The sequence below is a fragment of the Vombatus ursinus genome, unplaced genomic scaffold, assembly GCF_900497805.2.
Source record: "Vombatus ursinus unplaced genomic scaffold, bare-nosed wombat genome assembly UNPS02014775.1, whole genome shotgun sequence".
Lineage (NCBI taxonomy): Eukaryota > Metazoa > Chordata > Mammalia > Diprotodontia > Vombatidae > Vombatus > Vombatus ursinus.
Genome location: NW_020954553.1, coordinates 12,644,496 through 12,661,507, shown reverse-complemented (window position 1 = coordinate 12,661,507; position 17,012 = coordinate 12,644,496).

The following is a 17,012-nucleotide window of genomic DNA, read 5'->3' as shown; positions in this document are numbered from 1 at the left end:
GGTGACAGGAATGATATGTATTTCTTCCTCTTCCCAAATGGTTTGTATTTTTATCATTGTTGTGGTGGTGGTTAATGTCATCCATTTTTTGTAGATGATGAAACTTAGTCTCCAAGAGAAATGACTTGCCCACAGTCATTTATCTAGAAAGTGGCAGAGCTCAGATTTGAACTCAGTACATTAAAATGAATTGTCTGATTATCTTGTTATCTTGAAATAGTCCTCTCAGGAAGCAAAAGGGAACCTGTGAGTGTCTGAAGCACCCTTATCACCTCTCTCTAAATTCCTAAAAAAATTAAATCCTGGTTCAGGATGACAGAGAAGTGGAGCAATCTTGTCTTCCCAGGGTAGCCAAGGTCTGGGCAATGAATTCTCAAATCAATGGGAGCTGGTGGGGAAGCTAATGGCTCTGAAAACTTCAGCAGCCTTTGAAATTGAACTGGGAGCATTCATAAGTGTTACATCCCAATGACCCGATTGATCGGCAAATTCAGTTTACTTCTGAGTGATCATTGGCAAGAAAGTAGTGGTGCCATCTGATATTTAAGGCCGTCCCCCCAGGTAATAGCCCATGATTGCGAGAAATGGAAGCTGAAAGGGTGAGGGGGGGGGTAGCAGAAAGATTGTTCGAGATAACCTATTGTTCATAATTGTCAACCAAATTACATCGTTGGTATCGAGATTAAAAAATGAAGCAAAAGAGGCATTTCTTATTGATCCCTTGCTGTTACAAACAAGAAGTCAGTGCTTCTCAGAACCAAAGGCTGGGCTCTAATTGATTTTTTTCTTCTTTTTTCTTTTGAACAACTTGTAGTGGATTTTACATATGGTTTTAGCTTGGGACTCATTTGGGCCTGGCTTTCCCTGAAAGAGACTCAATATGAGTTGAAGTGAAACTTTTGGGAGACAATATGGTGCCATGGAAAGCATCAGAAGACTATGGAGTCAGAGGTCCTGAGTTCAAATCTCACCTTTGATGTTTATTCCCCCTATGACCTTGAGAAAGTCACTTACCTTCAATGGACTTCAGTTTCCTCATCTTCAAGAGATCCTGCTTTAACTCTATTGTTGTTGTTGTCGTTGTTGTTTAAAATATGTATGGTGAAATCTTCTCCCAACTTCTCCTCTTATCCTTTTCTCTGAGGCTAAACACAGAACAGGCTTCAGGTCTATAGACCTGAATGAGGCAGGAGCAGGCTCTTTGGTCACTTGGCTATTTCAAATGTAGACTCAAGTGTGCCTCACCCCACATGGAGAGGTACAGATAAATGAATTTCCACCAGAGAAATCCACTCTTCTGACCAAGTGTCTGGCAAATAGACTCATAGAGGAGAGAAGCTGACCCAGCAGAAACCAGTGGAAAGGGCTGGAATCTGTTAGAAGTGTGAACTCATCAGAAGCCAGAAAAGCCAGTGCCTTCAGAGCGGAAGTCAGTAGAATGTAAGCGCCATGAAGGCAGGGAAGGTTTCACTTTTATATTTATATTCTTAGTGCTTAGCACGGTGCAGTGCCTGGCACATAGTAGGTGCCCAATATACACTCATGATTGATTGATTGACCAATGAGTCAGATATTGACAATAATCCCACTTTCCAAATGATATGACTTTTTCACATAATGTACCATTCTCCTCAAAATTTCCAATTTATCAGACAATGACTGAGCATTCCATGACATCAAACACCCAGAGGATAAAAAATGCCACTGCTCCAACTGTTTCCAAATGTCCCAATTGGTAAAGATGTGCTCAGTCCCAATTAGCCCAGAGAAATGTGAGAAAGTCACATCTCTTTCTTTCAGTCATTGTAGACCCACAATCCCAGCATGCACCTGTGGAAAGGTTTCTCCTATGGAGAAGCTTCAGTGATGGACAGGAGATGAGCACCAGCCAGGCAGTGTTGACATTGGGTGTTCCTGCGTCTACAAGATTCATAGGCAGCATGATTTCTCACTGACTGATGTCTAGTCAGTGTCTGACGTTCGATTTCTTTAGACCCTTTGGACACATTAGGAATTTGCCTACAAGGGCCTTTGCTACCCTCTCCAGCAAATATGGCCAATGAAGTGGAAGGAGTTAGCCCTGACAAGCACCATGCAGACCCTCACAGCAGGTCCAGGCTTGGTCAAGGCATGTTAATTAAATCACCAGCTGAGAGGTAGCTGGCTTGGCTGCCCTGGCTATCCATCTTCTCTGCTGCCCAGATCCCTCTGCCCTCCCCCTGCTGGGCTGCCCCAGACAGCAACTGTCTCTTGAATAAGCATCTCCAGAAGAGAACACAGACTGAGAGAGTTTTGGAAGGAGGCTGGAAGAGAGGGACCTTGGAAGATCTTCCACAGATGCCTGGCAGAGGCTGCTACCTCTGGGTTGGCTAATCCCTCAGGGAGAAGGAGAAGACCACTATGGGAAAAGTCAGTTGTATAGCAGGTGACCAGACCTAGGGGTATTTATCAGATCCCTGTTCAATTCCCCTGGCTGCTGCTCTGCCTGAGGCCCTGCACCACTTCCTCTCAGACGCAGGCACATAAGACAAATGGCAGTGAGCAACCATATCCCAGGAAGTATCCTCATACAGGTAAAACTCAAGATGAATCCCCTTGGGTCACGGGACTTAATTTTCTAATTTATACTGCAATTAGTTATGTACTATTACATATTTTATAGATTACATAAACATATTAGTTTTATATATTTATATATGTGTATATATTTGCATGTGTGTATGTGCATACACATACACACATATACCTATATGTATGTGTGTATATACCTATACATATATATACATGCATGCATGCATGCATGCATACATACTAAATATATATGTATGTATAATTCAGTGAGTAGAACATTTGACTTAGAGTCAGGAAGATCTGAGTTCAAATCCTACCCAAGACCCCAGCCATATGATCCTGGGCAAGTTATTTAACCTCTGTCTGCTTCCATTTTCTCATCTGAAAAATGGAAATAATGATAGCATCTATTTCACAGGATTATTGTGGGGATCAAATGGGATAATATATGCAAAGTATTTTGCAAACCTTGAAGCAGCATATTATTATTACTTTTCTTATTATCCTATCAGATTGTAAGCTTCTTGAAGGCAAGGGTTATGCTGTTTTCCTTCTTTGTATCCCTAGCACTAAACACGTGGTAGATGTTTAATAAGTATCTGTTGAGTTGAATTGAATGATCCACAGAGAATTTAGACAGAAGGAAAGAAGCTGTCCAAGGACCACTATGGCAATGTCTTCTGACTCTTTCAGAGGTCTCCCTCCACTCTCCTTTAGTACACCATGCCGGTGTTGAATGTCCTCAGCCAGTTTAGAAAACAATAAGAGGTTGGAGGTGGGGTAAGGGAATGGAAGGGGAAAAGGGAATAGGCATTTATATAGCTCCTACTATTTGCTGAGCACAGTGCTAAGTACTTTATAAATATTATCTCATGGGATAATATTTGGCAGCTTGCTATCCCCAAGCCCACCTTCAAAGGACCTGCAGTGAATTACCCACCACCTTCAAAGCCATGGGCTCACCCCTTCCTAAAGCCTTGTTTCATCTCTATTCCTGCTTCAGGGAGCACCAAATTAAGCCATTCAGGACCTGGGAGTTCCCTAAGGGCAGAGACTTTGAACCCTTCCTTAGCAGTCCATTGTAGTCTTTATCAGCTAGACCAGCAGGAAGTTCTCCTTTCTGCCCATCTGAGATCTTTCTTGCTTTCCTTTAAGCCTCATTCTCCATGCACAGACTTTCTTTGTACCATCAATCACAGATTTCAAGCAGTCAAAGGCTATCTAGTCCAACCTCCCTCATTTTACAGAGAAGGAAACTGAGGCCCAGAAAAGGAAGGGACTTGCCCAAGGCCACAAATGTAGTAAGTTACCAGAGGGAGGTTTTTTGAAGGCATTCCAGAGTCAGAGCTCTTTCTCCTGTACCACAGAGTCTTCATTTTACAATGAAGGAACTGAGGTTTAGAGGTGAGATGACTTGCCCAAGATTACACAGGTAACAAATGGTAGAACTAAGATTTGAACACAGATCCTTAGATTCCAAATCAAGCACTCCATTTTCTGTGTCATGCATTCTCTTCTAAAAGGGAGCAGAGGCAGGGAGGAACAGTAGAATAAATGATTTCCGGAACCTTCCAAAATGAAAGATGAATTTATTGATTCAGTCTTTTTCCTTTCATCCCCCACAAAACGAAAACTCTGGGTTCCTCATAGCAATCTTGGACAGTTCCCTATGCCTCTATTTGCTTCAATTTCTTCTATGGAAGAAGAGGATTAAACTAAATATCTAATGACTGCTCTTGTTGAAATGCAGATCAGTTAACCTAGGAGCAGATCACAGTTACTTCAAGCCCCCTAACAACACACACAGACCAATGTGGGGGGGGTACTATGAGAGGACCCCACCTCTGGATACATAGCCCTCTGGAGTGAGAGTTTTGGTGGGAAGAAAGAAAATCTCTGAGCTAGAAGCCTATGCAAACAACTCTCTCCCAGTGACCAGGTCAAACATGATTATGAGAGTAAGAGACAAAGTTCTCAAACTTTCCCACAAAACCTGCATTATTTTGATGTGTTCCCCAGGGGCTTCCTTTGTCCATGTGGCAATGGTTGCAGTGTGGAGACCATTGTGCTGGAAGCTATAGGAAATTGAATAGTTACTTGACAGTGAGCTGGGCAAAATTGGGTCCTTTTTTGATTTTCCTGTTGTGTGAAGGTTGGATTTTTTTATTATTTTAGCAAAACGGCTGAGATGAAGCCGAAGCTGAGAGGCGCAGTTTGTTCTGCTCAGCCTCAAGTCGCCTGAAGAGATGGTAAAGGCTAGTCTGGGCAAGGAAAGCTACATGCCTCTGAGGACAGAGAGGGCTAACTAGGAGGGTAGTTTGCTTCAGTGTATTAATTGTAGCTTAATTGTTTGGGGTCATAATGTTGAAGCAGAAGGACTGGTAGTCAAGAGACCTGGGTTCCGGTCCCAGCTTTGCCAACGTGACCTTGGCCAAGTCCCTTCTCACCAGTCCTCCCTCTTCCCATCTACTAAATGAGAGGATTGAACTAGCCTCCGAGAACCTTTCTAGACCTTAAATTCTTTTTTATTATTTCTATATTAGCAAATTCTTTATTTTCTCTGTCTCTCACCTCCTCCTCACCCTGAAAAAATTCTTTTATCAAATATATATATATATACATGCATATATATATATATATAGTCAAGCAAAATAATTCCCATATTGCATATGTCCAAAAATGTGCATCTCATGGAATTCTAGGATTCTGCTTCTTTCTCTGGGTCTTTAAGTTTTTCTAATGAGGAGTCTGTGAGGAATATTGACAGAGAGGAGGCTATCTCTTTCCCAGTAGTTCTTATTTGCTATTAGAGATGGGAGATCCACACATCTGGGTTCACTTTTCATCCGTGGAGAACCCCATCATTCCTGTTCAGTCCTCAGCAGTTTGTATTACCTAATAATTGTAGATACCTAATATTTTGCTGTTCTGAGAAGGGAAGGGAAGGAAAGAGGAGGGGAGGGGAGGGGAGGGGAGGGATACAATGCCTAATGTTTGAATATGCCCAAGCACATAATAGGTATTCAATCAATATGCACAGAACAATTGAATGGATAGTGAATATTTGGAAACACTTGGCCTCATTTTTTTCACTTCTTATTCAAATGTTTCAGTTCTTATCCAATTGCTTATTGAACACTTCAGAATAGATGTCCTATTGATATCCAAAACTCAGCGTATCAAAAATAGAACTCATTATCATCCCTTCCCCAAAACTCACCTCTCTTCCGAACTTCCATACATCATCATCCTTTTAGCTACTCAAGTTTCAACTGTCATTCTCAACTCCTTATTCACCTCTCACCTCACATATCCAATTAGTTGACAAATTATGCTCTTTTTTCTTTCACAAACATACCTTATGTCTGTTCCCTTCTCACTATTCACCTAATCACAACCTTATTTCAGGTCCTTATCATTTCTTCCAAAAACTATTGCAAGTCTCTTAATTGTTCTGCCTGCCTCAATGTTCTCCTTACTCTAATCCATCCTCCACAAAGCTGCCTAAGTGATTTTCCTTAAGTGCAGGCCTCATTATTTAACCACCCTCCCCAACTCCGTAAATTCCCCATGGCTTCCCTTTGCCACTAAGATAAAATATAAACTCCTTTGTTCAGCTATCAAAGCCCTTTGCAACCTGGACTCATTGGACATTATTCTGCTTCCTGTACTTTGCAATCTAGACAAACTGCTCTTCTTTCTTTTTCTCCCATGTGGTATTCCGTCTTCCATGCCCATGCCATTATATTGACCATCTTCCATGCCTAGAATGTATCTCCTCCTCATTAAATCCCAGGTTTGCTAAGACTCAACTCAAGTACCACCTTCTATGTGAAGCCTTTACCGATCCCTCAACTGCCAGTGTCTTCTCTCCCCCAACTACCTCTTACTTGGTATGTATATATATACATATATATATATATATATATACATATATATATACACATATATATACACACACACATACACACACATATATATACATATACATATATATATATATATATATATATACACACGTATATCTATACTTATGTATACAGGAACAAAATAGCATAATGAATAGATAGATGAACTTGGAGCCAAGAAGACCTGAGTTCAAGTATGTCTGACATGCTGGTTGTGTGACCCTAGGCAAGTCATTTAACCTCTCTCAGCCTCAGTTTCTTCATCTATAAAATGGGGGTAATAATAGCACCTATCTCACAGGTTGTGACAATCAAATGAGATATGTATAAAGGGCTTTGCAGACTTTAAATGCTATAGAAATACTAGCTATCATCATCATCATTATTCCTTAACCTCTCTAGGCAACTCTCTAAGACTATAATTTGTAGAGAAAGTGCCAACCTACATTAGTATATAGAATTTCCTCATATGGGAATTCCTTATACCAACGAAACCACAGGTTCAATTATTATCCCAGTTATTTTTCAGTTCTACCTGACTCTTTGTGACCCCATTTTGGGGGTTTTCTTGGCAAAGATGCTGGAGTGGTTTGACATTTCTTTCTCCAGCTCATTTGACAGATGAGGAAACTGAGACAAGCAGGGTTAAGTGACTTGCCCAGGGTCACACAGCTGCTGAGTCTCTGAGGCTGAATTTGAGCTCAGGAAGATGAGTCTACCTGACCCTGGGCCAGGCCTGGTGTTCCATCCACTGCGTCACCTAGGTACCCCTTAACCCTGCACTTATATTTGTGTATGCCATCTCACCTGATAGAATATAAGCTCTTGGAAGGCAGGGACTAGTTGAGCTTTGTCTCTGTATCTCCAGTGCCTAGTACCATCTGGCATATAGCAGACACTTAATAAATGCTCATTGACTGAAGGGTTGATTGGTGTTTGGTAATTCATAATAGTGATAATAATACTAACAGCTGACATTTCTAAATTATACCTACAAAAACTTTCACTTCAAGTTCTTCATTTAGTCCTCATTAAGCAAGCAGGATGGGAGTTATTGCTCCCATTTTATGCACGAGGAAATTGAGACTCAGGGAAGGGAAGTTCCTAGCCCAAGATCACACACAGCTGGTAAATATTTGGGCCAGGACTGAAGCCCAAGTCTCTGAATTCCCAGTCCTGCATGCTACACTATAGTAACTACCAGCAGACAGAATCAGGGATGGGGGGGGGGGCAGGGAGAGGAGATGAGGGAGGGAGGCAACAGAAGGATGTAAGGAGGGGGAAGAGAAATGTTTGCCAACTGATTAAAAAATTAAAGGGATTTTTATGCAAAGAAAATATTTCGCTTGGCATTGTCTTCCTGGCCAAACGTTGGCTTCCAAGAGAAAATGCTCCTGTTGGCAGCAAATGTTTCCAAAATGGGAGCTATTGTCGCTTGTGCTGTGGCCACAGAAGATGCCTCTTTTGGGGCCAAAAAAACGGAATTACAGCAGCCCCCATTACTACCTACCCACTCTTCACCCATCGTACTCAGAAGTATGTGGGGGCAGGCAGATTTTCAGAGCAGTAAGAATAATAAGAATAACAATAGTAATGCTAGATGGCATTTCTTTAGGGTTCTATTTTTTTCCCAAAGCTCTTTTATCTAGATGATTTCAGCAGAATGAAGGAGACAGAACCCTGCCTCCAGAAGCCAGAAGACATAGGTTATAGTTCCAATTCTAGCACTGATTCCATTGTGTGATCTTTTGGTAACATAAAATTATAATTTTAGAGCTGGAAGAAACCTTAAAGTCCATGTAGTCCGACTTTTATGGGGAAGCTGGGTGTTTCAGTGGATAGAGCATAGGGCCTGGAGTCAGGACAACTCAGCTTCCTGACTTCAAATCTGGCCTCATACACTTACTAGTTGTATGACCCTAAGCAAGTCACTTAACAGCATTTGTCTCAATTTCCTCATTTGTAAAACAAACTAGAGAAGGAAAAGGCATAACACTCTAGTATCTTTGCAAGAAAATCTCAAACAGGGTCACAAAAAGTTAGACACAACTAAAGAAAAGTCCAACCTTTATACTTTACATGTAGGGTAAATGAGTTCCAAATCAGGAAAGGGACATGCCCTACCTAGCTCATACAGAATTATTATAATTTCATTATCTTTATTTTTATTATTTATGATATATTATATAAAGTTATTTATATTATTAAAGTATTTATATTTCTAGGTATTATTACTTCAATGTGACATAGTGGATAGAAAGCCAGCCTCAGCCAGAAATACCTGGGTTCCTACCTTTGACTCATATTGGCTGTGTGACCCTGGAAAAGTCTAGGCAACTTTCTAAGACACATTAAAAAAAAAAAACAACCTGGATTGGTGAAGGGAATTTCTTTATCCTGAAGTTCCCTATATTAAATGAAGTCCCAGGTTCTAGGTAACAACAGGGAGACTCAACAGGAACAGTTTCTGCCCCTATCCCATCTATATAGTTAAATTAATAAGTGCCAGAGCCAAGATTTGATCTCTAGTGCTCTGATTCTAAGCCAGTGTACTTTTCTTTGCACAGCACTGCCTCCTGAGGGTTCAGTTTCTCCCTCTCTGAGCTCTCTTCTTGATCTGACATTCCAGGATCCGGAAGCTGTAATGAAATGGTGGAGCCTCCTTTCAGGATTAAGGACAGCCTAGGAGGTGCTCAAAGAGACAGAATGGAGATAGGGAGGGAGAATCAGAATATGGGGGGGGGAAGCAATTCACTTAAGAGAGAGAAGAGGATGGTTTGAAAGCTTAATAGAAAGTGAAGTACCTTGAAGTCCATAAGGAGTTGGGGAACCTGCCCATCACCTTTGGTCACTGATGGTCTATAGAGGGCTTTCTGCAAACACTCTTTCATTCAACCCTCCCAAAAATCTTGGGCAGGAATTTTTATCCCCAATTTACAAATAAAGCAGCTGAGGCTCATCTCTCCTGCTAAAAATGTAAATGCCCTGTAAGTTATATCCCCAACCCCTGCCTTCCAGAAAAGTGCTTGGTATATAATAGTAGGTGCTTAATGAATGCTTTTCGATTAGCCCAATTTCTCATCATTGGTTAGTGCTAGTCATTATTTCACCTCTGGTGTCCTAATTCCCAGCCAGATCTCTTTCTGGTGTATTGAACTGTCTCCCACAGCTTACATTCAATAGACCTCTGTATCCTGGCCCCACATAACTCCTGCAAAACGACTTCACTGCAGTCCTTAATGGATAGCAACGCACAGCTGGATCTGCTATCAGGAAGACCCAAATTCAAATCTTACCTTAGACACTTAATAGCTGTGAGGTCCTAATAAAAGTAATTTAACCTCTCTTAGCCTCAATTTCCTCATCTGTAAAGTGAGAGTAATAATAGCACCCACCTCACAGGATTCCTATGAGGACCAAAGGAAATATTATATATAATGCACTTTTGCAACATGTAAAAGGCTGCATAGATGGTGGCTATTATCATTGACCATTCCCTACTCTACCCACAATATGTCATCCTGCCTCTTTGACTCTGTCCACACCATTGCCCCCTCCTGGAAGCTGGTCACTTCTCTCTCTGCTTTTCTAAATGTCAATCCATCAAGACATTTATCAAGGCCCTTCCCCTCTGAGAAGCCTTCCCTGCTAGCCCCATCTCCATATGCTCTTTCTTTCTCTCTCTCTTTCCATTCCACAAGCACCAGCAGCCGTGACTGTCTGTGTGCATCTCCCATGCACTGCCTCGTGACTCCAGACCGGTGACACCTCAGTTATTGCTGTTTAAATTCATGCCTGTGGCTTGTCTCCCAAGAGGAAGTATATGGAGCAATTTCTTATTAACATTTCTAGCAACTAACCTTGCTCTGCCACTTTGCTCTAGGTTACAAAGGGAATTTGACATCACTCCTTTGATCGTCTCGACAACATTCACAAGTAGAACATACCAGGGTCATTATCCCTATTTTACAGATGAGGAGACTGAGGCCAACAGGGTAACTCAACAGATACATATTGACCAGAATGAGGAAAGCCTCAGTCCCTCTGCCTTTGTCACATCCCATTAGGAGTGTTGAGTTGAGGTCTGGGTTGGTACCATATTGTAGGAAGAACACTGACAAATCAGAGCATCCAGAGGAGGGTGACCAGTTTGTGGAGGAGGATTATAGACTTAATCCTAAAAGGATTGGTTGAGGGAATTCAGGTTGATCATTCTGAAAAAGAGAAAATCTAGAATGGTGGGGAACGGTTGATACAATAGTTGTCTTCAAGTGTTAGCAGGTTTTCATGGAAGATGGATTAGTCTCATTTGGCTTGGGCCCTTCAGGGAAAAACTCAGTGGGAGGGGAAAGTTTCAGAGTGTCATATTTGGGTCTCAACAAATAGATGGGTAGCCTCAGAGTTCTGGACCTGAGTTCAAGTGCTACCTTTGACACAGACTAGTTATATGACCCTGAGCTAATTAAACCTCTCAGTGGCCCCAGACCACCCTCAAGTTAATGAACAGTTGCTGATCTGCATTGGTTGAGAGAGATTTATCACTAAGAGTTTCTTGTACCAATTGGCTGTTGTTCAGTCATGCTTCTTCATGACCTCATTTGGGGTTTTCTTGGAAAAGATATTGGAGTTTTTGCCATTTCCTTCTCCAGCTCATTTTACAGATGTGGAAATTGAGGCAAATAGGGTTAAGTGACTTGCCCAGGGTCACACAACTAGTAAGTGTCTAAGGCCTGATTTGAATTCAGGGAGATGAGTCTTCCCAACTCTTGGCAGGCCCAATGCTCTATCCACTATGCCACTTAGCTCCCCCTTAACCCTACACCAACCAGCCAATCAATATATGAATGGATGAATGACTTCCAAATTATCAGGGCTCTCCCAAAGTGGAATCATTTGACTCAATGATAATAAGTTCCCCATCCTTGAAAGTATTCCAAGAAGACTGGATACTCTGTTATCATGATAGTAGAGGGACTTTTACTCCAGCGCAGTTTGGATCAAGTGTCCTCTGAAGTCCTTACTTCTGTGACTCACCCAAGATCCCACAAATAGTAGGTAGCAAAGCCAGGCTGTCGGACCCCCAGATCAACTTTTCTTTTCACTGTCCCTGGTAAGAAACACCATTTAGAGTTCAGGAGTTGATGAATTATGTCATTGGTTTCAAGTGTACCTATCCATCTGGAGCATGGGTGATCCCAAATACGGTCCTGCCTCCAAGATGATTGGGGTACTCCCCAACCAGACTGGCACAGTGACCAAAGCACTAGCCTTGGAGGCAGGAAGACTTGAGTTTGAATCCCACATCAGACACCAGCTGTACAACTGTAGTCAAGCTGTTTGATTTCTCTGTGCTTTGGTTTTCTTATATGTAAAAAATGAAGTAGTTGGACCCAAAGGTCTCTAATAACCCTTCAGTCTGTAAATTCATGATCAACAGGAGTCTTGGCTTACTCTTCTCTTCTCTTCTCTTCTCTTCTCTTCTCTTCTCTTCTCTTCTCTTTTCTTCTCTTCTCTTCTTCATCCCCTTTCTCAACCACAGTTAACAAAGGGTCTGCCAAGCCCTAAACTTCAGTGACTGGCAAGTGACGCCCAGGATAAAGGGTTTAGAGTCACCCTATGTGGGAGGCCTTATCTCCTTCCATGGGGAAGGCTGCAGGGAGCAGGGAGCTCATCCACCAGTGACTCTGCTCAGGATTCTGAGCCTTGCATGGAGAGACAGATAGAGACAGAGAGAGAGAGAGAGAGAGAGAGAGAGAGAGAGAGAGGGAGAGAGAGAGAGAGAGAGAGAGAGAGAGAGAGACAGAGACAGAGACAGAGACAGAGACAGACAGAGACAGAGACAGAGACAGAGAGACAGAGACAGAGAGACAGAAAGAAGAGAGTTGAGAGACAGAGACAGAGGCAGAGAGATAGAGACAGAGGCAGACAGAGAGACAGAGAGAGAGACTAAGAGAGACGAGGGGGAGAGAGAAAGAGAGAGACTGAGACAGAGAGATGAGGGAGAGATAGAGAGAGGAGAGAGAGGGAGAGAGAGGGAGAGAGAGCAAGTCCCCATCCTGCTATGGACAACCTACAGAATGTTTAACTCTCCTCTCTGGTTTCCCCAGACCCAGACCCAGCCCCAGGGCTGCCTTTGTCCTCTGCTTCAGGAGCCTTTCAAATCCCTGGTTAAATGAAGGAGACCGTCGATTAGGCCTGAAATTTTCAGTGAATTGAATGAAGGATTAGCCGCTTAGCCACCATTGACTTTATTGGTTTAAAGATGCAGTGTCCGGATTTCTCAATCAGCCAGCTTTCTACAACTCTCTGTAACATCCAGGCTGCTTCATTTCACCCTACAGATGTTCAGGCATGCATGTGTCTGGGTGTCACGTGCCCCCTTGCGGGGAGACACATCTACATGCACATATGTGTGGATAGTCATGTGTCTGAGTCCATAATGGGTCTCTGGGGTTCGCATGCACTTGTTACAGTCACGGTTCCCATTCCTGTAGAACTTTAAGGCTTACCCAGTCCTTTCATCAGAAAAACAGGGAGGGGGGAGGGTAAGAATTATTTTCCCCATGTTATTATGTCCATTTTACAGATATATAAAGTGAGACTTAGGGAAAACTACAGGATTTGTCCATGCTCACATATCTAGTGGGTGTCAATAGTGTGATTTGAAACCTTGTCTCCTGCCTCCAAGTCCAGGGCTCTTTCCAATCATCTCTGTTTCTGTGTATTGTACATGTGTATGTATATGTATATATATATATATGTATACATAGATATATAGATATATAGATATATATAATATACACCTATGTACATTTGTCAGTGCAGCAAAGGGGATAGAGGGCTGTCAGAGTAATAATAACAATAATATCTAGTATTTATATAGCACCTACTACTATGTGCCAGGCATTGGGCTAAGCATTTTACAAATATTGTCTCATTTGATCCTCACAACAACCCTGGGAAATAGGGTATGTTACTATCTCTATTTTATAGGTTGGGACATTGAGGCAGATAAAGGTTAAATGACTCATCCAAGGTCACACAGTTTGCAAGTATCTGAGGCCAGATTTGAACTCAGACTTCCTGTCTCTGGGCCCAGCACCCTATCTGCTGCAACGTCTCAATAAGGTCAAGGGAGATCTGAGTTCAAGTCTTTCCACTTAAAAGTCAATGATCCAGGAAACTCTCTACAATCGTAAATTATTGGTGGGTTGTCTCATCTGCTTCTATAGGCAAAAGGAATTTCCACACCAGTATGTCTCAAGACCAATTAAGTCACAGATAGGGATCCAATAGGTGTGAATGTGAACACTTACATACATGTGCACTGTGTACCTCTGGGCATGCATCTGTATGTATATGTGCATGTTTATGTGTCTATATACATTTGTATAGATGTCTATATCTGTATTGAGGCATATGAAGTATACATGTGTGTGTGCACATATGTGAACATTTGTGTGTGCACCCAGCATGGTCACTGCCTCAGTACAGGACACATATGTGTACTCATACATGCATGAATCTGAAGATGGGTGCATCATAGGCCTCTGGGCAGATTGCACACATGTGTGAGAATGTAAATATCTATGCAGAAGTCTTCATGTGCATGTGTGAATTGAAGGCAGCAGCAGGGGCTCACATGGTTTCTTCCCAAAGTGCCTGGCAGAGTTTCTCCAGGACACATATTCTGCCCCAGCTGAGGGGGGTTAGGAGGAAGAGAGTGTTCAGTGGGAAGCCAGCCTGCTTATTCTAGACAAAATTGAAAGCTGGCCAACATGTGGAACCCAGGCTTGGAAACTGCCCAGAGCCCTCCTCCCCAGGAAACCTGGATTTCAGTGGGAGTCTCTGGCAGTGATCCCGAAGAGAAAGGAAAGGAGAGAGGGAGGTGTGAAGGAATAAAAGGAACAGACTCAGAGAAACTACAGCTCTGAAACTTGGTATAGAGGAGACCCTGAGGGAAGGGAATGGAGAAGCATCATTCTGCAAGAGAATTTCCTGTCTCTAGTGAGAATGGCCATGGAATCAAAATATAGGACAGAGCAAAGGAGAGATAGATTTGGAGTCAAAGGACCTGGGTTCAAATTCTGGCCTTGACTCTTACTACCTGGGTGACCTTGGGCATGTCATTTCAGTTCCCCAGGCCTCAGTCTCCTCAGCTGTAAAATGAAGAGGCTGGTCTAGATGACCACAAAGTTAGCTTCCAGCCCCAATATTCTGTGTCCTAAGGTCCAAACCTATGCTCCTCTGATCCTGTGCCTAGCAGGATATAGAGCACTGAAGGTCACTAAGTCTAACTCCATCACTTTACAAGTTGGGAAACTGAGACACAGAGGGGCAGTGACTTTCCTAAAATCATGCAAAAAGGGCAGAATCGGCACAAGAACCTAGGTTCTATCTATCTGGGGACCTTTTTGTTGCACCACTTTGTCCTTTGGGAGCATCCAGGATCTGACAGATGTACCCAAAAGAAGTGTGAGGGTGGGTGTCACTAGATAACTCAGGTATGGTGGAGGTGCAGAGACTTAGAATCCCAACACATGATTATATTTTGCCATTTTAGAGGCACCTGTGATTTAGTGGAAAACATGCTAGAGACCTGGGTTTGAGTCCTGGCACTTCCTCTTTGTTAGCCTTGTGTCCCCCTGCCTTGTGCCTCAGTTTCTGCATCTGTAAAAATGGAGAGCATAATACTTGTACTGCAGGTGGCGTGGTATAGTGAAAAGAATGTCAGGCTTGGGGTCAGAAGTGACCTGAGTTCCACCCCCCACCTCCTTACATGTACTAGCCATGCCATTTTGGCAAGTTAAAACTCTCTAAGCCTCAGTTTTGTCATCTGTAAAATAGGAATAATAATTACCTGTGACACCTTCCTCACAGAGTCATGATTAGAATCAAATGATATGATTTTCATAAAGCACTTCACAAACCTTAAAAGTGCTATATAAAAGGAAGTTTGTCTTATAATAATAATCATAATTATATATATAAATATAATTATAATAATTATCATAATAAAGAGACATTCTATGTCTCTTGGCGTTGTCCAAGTAAAACACTTTGTAAAGCACCAAACATATGGGGTGTCTAGGTGGCATAGTGGGTACAATGCTGGACCTGGGATCCAGAAGAACTGAGTTCTAATTCCACTTCCTACTTACTAGCTGTGTGATCCTGAGCAGGTTATTTAACATCTGTCTGCCTCAGTATCCTCATCTGTAAAATGAGAATAATAATAGAACCTACCTCCTAGGGTCATTGTGAGAATCAAATGAGATAATATTTGTAAACTGCTTAGCATGGTGCGTGGCAAATAATAGGCACCATGTAAATGTTACCTATTACTGTTATCATCTTTATTGCTGTTGTCTCGGTTTCCTGTGGGTGTGTGAGTCTTGTCTCCTCGACTAGACTAGGAGCCCATTGAAGGGAGGACTGATGTCTTCTGGCCTTTCCCACATGTGTTGGAAACCTAGCATGTGGGGATGAGGGATGATTCCTCAAGGAGTTCAGGAAAAATTCATTCACAAATTTGATTGTCAGTGCTTAACTAGGTGCTTAATAGATACTGGTTAAGTTGTTGATCTGTTGACTTGAAGTCAGGAGTCTGGTTCTGAGGTCCAACTTACTAGAGGGATGACCTTGGACAAGTCACTCCCCATCGATAAGCCTTACTATATAGGAAAAGGATAACAATTACCCTGCCTCCCTCTCAAGGCTATTGTGAGAATTGATGAGATGATGTATACGGAAATACCTTGTAACTTTAAAGAGCTAGAAAAAGGTACGTTGTTATAATTAGAACATCACTGTCTTAGGAGTTAGGAAAGCTGGATTCAGGAAGCAATAGTCCCACATAAGTGCCACTTAATAGTTTAATACTGTCCTTGCCCCAGTCCTTTTCCCTACCTGAGTCTCAGTTTCCTCCTCTGAAGCTCCAAGGGTCTATGTTCTAACTTCTTGTTCTAATCTTTTGTTTACATTCTAACATTCTATGTTCTGACATTCTATGATCTAAGGTCCCTTCCAGCTCTGATATTCTATATTCCAAGGTTCCCTTCCAGCTCTGACATTCTATGATCCAAGGTCCCTTCCAGCTCTGACATTCTATGTTCCAAGGTTCCCTTCCACCTCTGACATTCTATGATCCAAGGTCCCTTCCAGCTCTGACATTCTATGTTCCAAGGTTCCCTTCCAGCTCTGACATTCTATGTTCCAAGGTTCCCTTCTAGCTCTGACATTCTATGTTCCAAGGTCCCTTCCAGCTCTGACATTCTATGTTCCAAGGTCCCTTCCAGCTCTGACATTCTATGATCCAAGGTCCCTTCCAGCTCTGATATTCTGTGTTCCAAGGTCCCTTCCACCTCTGACATTCTATGATCCAAGGTCCCTTTCAGCTCTGACATTCTGTGTTTCAAGGTCCCTTCCAGCTCTGACATTCTGTGTTCCAAGGTCCCTTCCAGCTCTGACATTCTATGATCCAAGGTCCCTTCCAGCTCTGACATTCTATGTTCCAAGGTTCCCTTCCAGCTC